Source organism: Sciurus carolinensis, chromosome 15 (genome assembly GCF_902686445.1).
Source record: "Sciurus carolinensis chromosome 15, mSciCar1.2, whole genome shotgun sequence".
In the NCBI taxonomy this organism is placed as follows: domain Eukaryota; kingdom Metazoa; phylum Chordata; class Mammalia; order Rodentia; family Sciuridae; genus Sciurus; species Sciurus carolinensis.
In genome coordinates, this window is record NC_062227.1 from 8,451,171 (window position 1) to 8,457,374 (window position 6,204).

The 6,204-nt window shown below is 37.3% G+C and overlaps 1 protein-coding gene and 1 pseudogene across 1 annotated transcript in view; both read left to right on the forward strand.

The window, feature by feature from the left end:
- The window catches only part of Cenpp (centromere protein P), a 248,764-nt gene that overhangs the window by 115,501 nt on the left and 127,059 nt on the right, over positions 1-6,204 (forward strand). The gene's annotated exons all lie outside the window — the stretch shown is intronic.
- On the forward strand, positions 450-943 carry LOC124965274 (mitotic spindle assembly checkpoint protein MAD2A-like; annotated as a pseudogene).

Genomic DNA, 6,204 nt, shown 5'->3' on the forward strand with positions numbered 1-6,204 from the left:
GCTGAAACTATTGAATGTTTAAAAGAAATCATAGACATAAATGTTCGTGAGCTTGGATTAGGCAGCTGTTTCTTAGATGTAACACAAAGAGTAAAAGCAACAACAACAAAAAATAGATAAAGTGGACATCACCAGTATTAAAACCTTTTGCATGTTAAAAGACACTATCAAGAAAGTGAAAAAATGAGTCACCAAATGGGAGAATTTTGCAAATCATATATTTGCTAAGGGAATTGTGTCTAGAATAGAATTCCTGCAACTCAATAATCTAAAAAAATATGACTAATTAAAAACATTTGAGGAATCTAAATAGACATCTCCACAAAGAAATGGCCAAACACTTGAAATAAAGCATCTGAAAGATACAAATCAAAACCACAGTGAGGACTTTTGAGCCAGCTGGTGACTTTTGCTGGTTACCAGTATCTCCTCTTGGTGGCGGCCTCACCATGGCCCTGCAGCTGTCCTGGGAGCAGGGCATCATCCTGTGCGGGAGGGCAGAGATCACGACCGAGTTGTTCTTCTTCTCTGCCAGCATGGCATATATCCCTCTGAAACTTGGACTTGAGTGCAGGAGTGTGAACTCACCTGGCTGGTAACTTCCGACTCTGAGCTCATAGGTGTAGCTGCATGGTGGAGCCCTGAAAGGCTGGCTCTGCCAGGGCTCAGTTCAGAAACTGGTGGTGGTCATCTCGAACACTGCAGCACAGGGAGGTCTTTGAAAGGTGGCAGTTTGATATTGAGTGTGACGAGACTGCTAAAGTTCACAGGTTCATCTGATCTACTGATTTATAAAGACAAAGATTTAGTTGTACCTGAAAAATGGGAAGAATTGGAACCACAGTTCATTACCAATTCTGAGGAAGTTGGTCTTGGCTCATTTACTACCACGATCCACAAAGCAAACACCATGGTAGACTACAAACTTCCTGTCAATGACTGAGGGTGCGATCAGGAAGATAATGTATTATAATTCTCACATGTGGGTTTCCTGAAATTAAATCAACTGCAGTTGATGTGTTGTATTTCCTTGGTCACTTTACCTGGGGAGCCAGCACTGTCCTGGATGAACTTGCCTCAGGATTAAGGTAACGAGTAAACTGCACATTGTTCCAGAGCAGCTAGCAGCAGATTTTGTCAGCATTACAACATGAATTTCTTTGAATGTGATAGTGTAGATGAAAAATCTTTTGCAACAAAACTAATTACTTTTATTTATTTATTTATTTATTTTTTGGGTACTGGGGATCGAACCCAGGGCCTTGTGCTTACAAGGCAAGCACTCTACCAACTGAGCTATCTCCTCAGCCCCTACTTTTCTAAATTGTTTTGGTCATGTAACTTGACTCAATATAAATAGATATTTGAATATAAAATAATATAGCAAAAGAACTCTGAACGTTCAGATTCTTTGTTTAGATCCTGAAAGTAAAGCAAAATTGCTTTGTTTGACATTTATTATTTGTGTAGCTCCCACATGGAAAAAATGCTCTTTATTTGGCTTTAATACATAGAATTTGAACCCATGAAGCAATGGATAATTGTACTCTTTAATTCTTGTAATTTTAATTCTTGTAATACGGAACTCTAAAAATGTTTTGTAAATTAAGCTTTAAGTGATAATAGTGAATAAAGTTAAACCATGTATGTTTTAAAAAAAAAAATAACCACGTAGTGAGGTACCATTTCATACTACCCAGGTTGGCAGTAATCAGAAAAATGACAGGGACTACAGATGTAGCTCAGTGGTAGAGCACATGTTTCACATGTGCACATTCTTGGTTTTAATCCCTCACACCAAAGGAGCACAGTTGCTGCCATTTGGCCTCAGAGTTCCATTCCTAGGTTTACACCCAAGAGAAATGAAAACACATGTCCACTCAGGAATGTGTCACAAGTGTTCATAGCAGCATTATTTGTAACAGCCAAAAACCAGAGATAACCGAACCCTCCACCAATTAATGAATGGATAAATAAATGTATGTCTTTGGTAATAAAAGGCAATGAACTACTAATATGGTATCACATGGATGAACTTGGAAAACATTAGGCTCAGCAGAAAAAGCCACTCACAAAAGACCCCATGTTATTCCATTCATATGAAACGTACAAACAGGGAAGTCCACAGAGAAAGCAGACTTACCAAGGAGTAAGTAAGGAGGGACTTTTGATTGATATGTGGATTATTTTTGCAAACTATAAAAATGCTGTAGAATTGATTATAGTGATGGTTGCATAACTCAGTGTACTAAAGAATTGTACACTTTAATAGAGTTATACAGTACATGAATTGTATCTCAGTAAAATTATTTAAAATAATAGGGTGGGAGTATAAAATAATTATTACTAATTCTTGAAATTCAGTGTAAAGTACATGAAAATTTATCATATTGATTTGTCTGTTTTTGCTCCTGTTACAAATATTCCTCAGTGAATAGGTAAAAGAAAGTCTGTCAGTCAAACTACAAGTCTTCATGTCAAGTCTTTTGGCTACTACAGCAGCCAGTGGTATGTGCTTTCGCTCCTTGGCCTGAACTGAACGTGTGTGTCTCCTTCAGACCCTTTGCATCCTCTTCTGTTTATGGGTTCTTTTCAAAGCATTTCTTTTAATTTCACTGACAGAGCTATTATTGCTGAAAATTTTTCCTGGTTACCTCTGCTCAGAAGTTATTGGATGGGAGAATCCATCAATCCACAGAGCTCCCCAGAGCCTGTGATGGAGAACGTAAAAGATGCATTCAATGACCCTGAAAGTGCACCAGGGAGAAAAATGCCAACCGCCCTACCTACATAATGTAGAGTAAAGCAGCGCATCTGTGCACAGGAAGTGTGGACCGTGGCAGGGCTGTCAGGGAGGAGCTGCTAGAGTGGGAGAAGACATAAAGGATAAAAACGTCCTGCATGCTTAGGATGAGAACACTTTTCATTTCAGTGATTTCATTCGGAAACATGGAGCCATAGCAGTGTGCTAGTGTTGGGGAAAGGGAGACAGATGACCAAGACATAGTCTTTGCAACCAGCAGGTCTGAAGTCCTCTGGAGAGTGTGAGAGGACCAGCACACTAATGGCTATAGTAAGTTAGGCCATGACAACTACAAAGGAGAAGCATAGTCGAAATACAGGGAAGGCCTGGGGGCTGAGGAAGAGGTCACATCAGTTTATGTGAGAATCAGGCAGATGACCTATACATAGTTTTGACACGGACATTTGAAATTAAAATGTTGACACATGCAAATGATGGTGTGAGCAAAGACACGGGAGCCAGAAAATGTAGTATGTAGTGTATTTGAGAAACAAGAAGTAATCTGGAGCTGGATGGACCATGAAATAAAAAACTTGAAAATCATTATTTGAATGTGGATGTAAAATGTAGTCTTAAAATTGTGAAGTGTTCTTAACTATTATACGATTTTGATGAAGGGAGTGACAGTCAATCTAGATGGCACACATTTGGCAGCTTGTTAGAACTGGATAAGCAAGATGAGGCCAGGAACCTGTTTTGATATTCCAGCTGTCATTGTGATTGTGATACAGCAACTGAGGATAAAAGGAGTCTATGTTGATAGAAGAGCAGGGAAGGACTTCGAGCCAACTTGACTGTTGCAAGAGGGCCAGGAATAGATGACTCCTTAGAAGTTTAGAACCCGAATAACTGGGAGGAAAGACAGTCAAGAGGGACCCTGAGAGCTTGAAGGAAGTTGTTTAAGAGGTTGATTTCAATGGTGCTGAATATTTGGGTTTTCTTTTCAAGGTTTGTACCTCGTGAAAGAGGTCAGCATGTGACATGTGAATTTTGGATTTGGGTAATGGCTAAACACAAGCAAATGAAATTGTTAGCCGACAGAGAGAAGAGATCAAAAGAAGAATTTTGGGGAACCTTAACCACTAAAGGGCAACCAGAAAGGCATGGTATAAGCCAAGTGATCTAAGAAATCCAAGGAGGGTTAAAACTAAGGGGTGGCTGGGTTGTGTCTCAGTGGTAGCATGCTCGCCTAGCATCGTGAGGCCCTGGGTTCAATCCTTAGCACCACATAAAAATAAAATAAAGGTTGTGTGTGTGTGTGTGTGTATGTGTGTGTGTTTTCCCCCACTAAGGGGGAAAAGCAATGTATCATCTAAGCTAAAAGTATGAATCACAGGATTGGGGCCATAACTCAGTGGCAAAGTGCTTGTCTGGCATGTTTGAGGCACTGGCTTTGATCCTTAGCACCACATAAAAATATAAAATAAAGGTATGCTGTCCATCTACAACTACAGAATTTTTTTTTTTAAAGTATGAATCAAGGCTGCTGGGTATCAATCCCATATCTACCCCAAATTATTTAAATCTTTGTTCCTCAGTTCCCACACCTAAAAAATAGGTATCACTAAAGGTACCTGCTTCATAAGGTTATTGTGAAGATTAAATCAATAAATACAAGTAAAGCATTTAGTAGGATGTATCAAAATATTCTTTAAATATTAATTCTGGATTAATATTATTTGTATGATGCAATTTTGGGAAAATAGATTTAGAAGAATGGTTAGGTCAACTGCAATAGGTTAAGGTCCATGTGAATAGAAAGGTAATGAAGACTGAGTTAAGAATTCTTTCAAGAAGTGATGGGGTAACCAGGCATGGTGGTGTGTATCTGTAGTTCCAATTACTCAGGAAGCCAAGGTGGAAGGATCCCTTGAGCCCAGGAATTTAAGTCTAGCCTGGGCAGCATAGCAAGACCCTGTCTCTCTCTCTCTCTCTTTTTTTTTTTTTTTTTTTTTAATAAGCAAAAGGGAACTGTGAATGAAAGAGAAACAGTGTAGTAGCTTAAAGGGGAACAAATATTAAGGGTCTTATTTTTTAATCTTTTTTCTTAGTGACCTCAGTAAGTGGTTTTCTTAAGGTATTATGTTTATTTCATGAATTAAAAAAAAACTTTTTAAGTTGTGGATGGACACACCTTTATTTTATTTATTTATTTTTATGGAGTGCTGAGGATCGAACCCAGTGCCTCACATGTGCCAGGCAAGAATTCTACCACTGAGCCCCACCCCAGCCCTGTTCCATGAATTTTGATGCCTATTTTCTATTTTAGTACTTGGGAGGAAATATAGATTCAAGGTCATTAAGAGTCTTTGTTGCCTTGAGCCCTTAAAAAAAAACCTAGTTAGTTGTAGTTACTCATTTGTTTTAAATCTTGAATGGATTTCAACTGGATAATATTTTGTATTTACTATAAAATTTGTTTGTAGCAGAAATTTTTAATGAAGTTTTGGTTGTTTATGATTTTTATTAATGATTTGTTTTTTGCAAACTTAAAACCAAAAATGGCTAACAGCTGTGGATGGAAAACACAAACATTAACTGTGGGGAGTTAATTGCAGGGATTTCTGGAATCGTTTGCATTATTTAAACATTTTGTTCTGTCTTTTCTTTTTAGAAAAATATTAGCTTAGCTGCTCTAAGCTATTTGTTTTGATGATTTTGACTTTAGCATTAATCTTAGGATTTTAATAATTTCAAGAAATGGATTTTTCCAATCTCATTGAACGTTTTATTTTTATATGTATTCTTATCAGGGCCCTGATATCATGATTTATTTTATTTATGTTATATTGCAGAAAAATATCAAAACAACTCAAACTTTATATATATTTTAATATTAGAATAATTATCCTTACAGTGTTTTATTTTTAAGAACTTAATGATCTTTAATTTTTTTGTCTGTCCATAGTTATCTGGTATAATACTTGTTTGTGTTTTATGAACTTTATGCTTTACAGAGCATTTCACATTCATTTTTATCATTCAAGCCTTATAACTTCATTGATCTGCGTTGTCATCTAAAGATGAGGAAGCAGGATCCAAGAGGTGATGAATTGCCCTAGACTGGAAATGGAACTAGATTTCCAGCTCAGAGCCCTGCATCCCTCTCTGTGTACTCGTGATTGACTTTTATTATTTCATTTTATTTTATGTATGTATTCATTGGGATGCTGGTAATTGAACCTAGGGCCTCGAATATGCTGGGCAAGCGCTCTCCTACTGAGCTACATCTCCAGCCCAATCTTTATTATTTTTATTCACACTGAGATCTTCCTTCTACAGTTTTCACCAAAGTAGCAGTTTTGTTACAGATTTCCAAATTTATGTCTTCTTTAAAAATTAAGTGAATTTCCTGGTAAAGTAACTGTTCTCAATCACTTGAGATTTTGTCTCATCTCCTG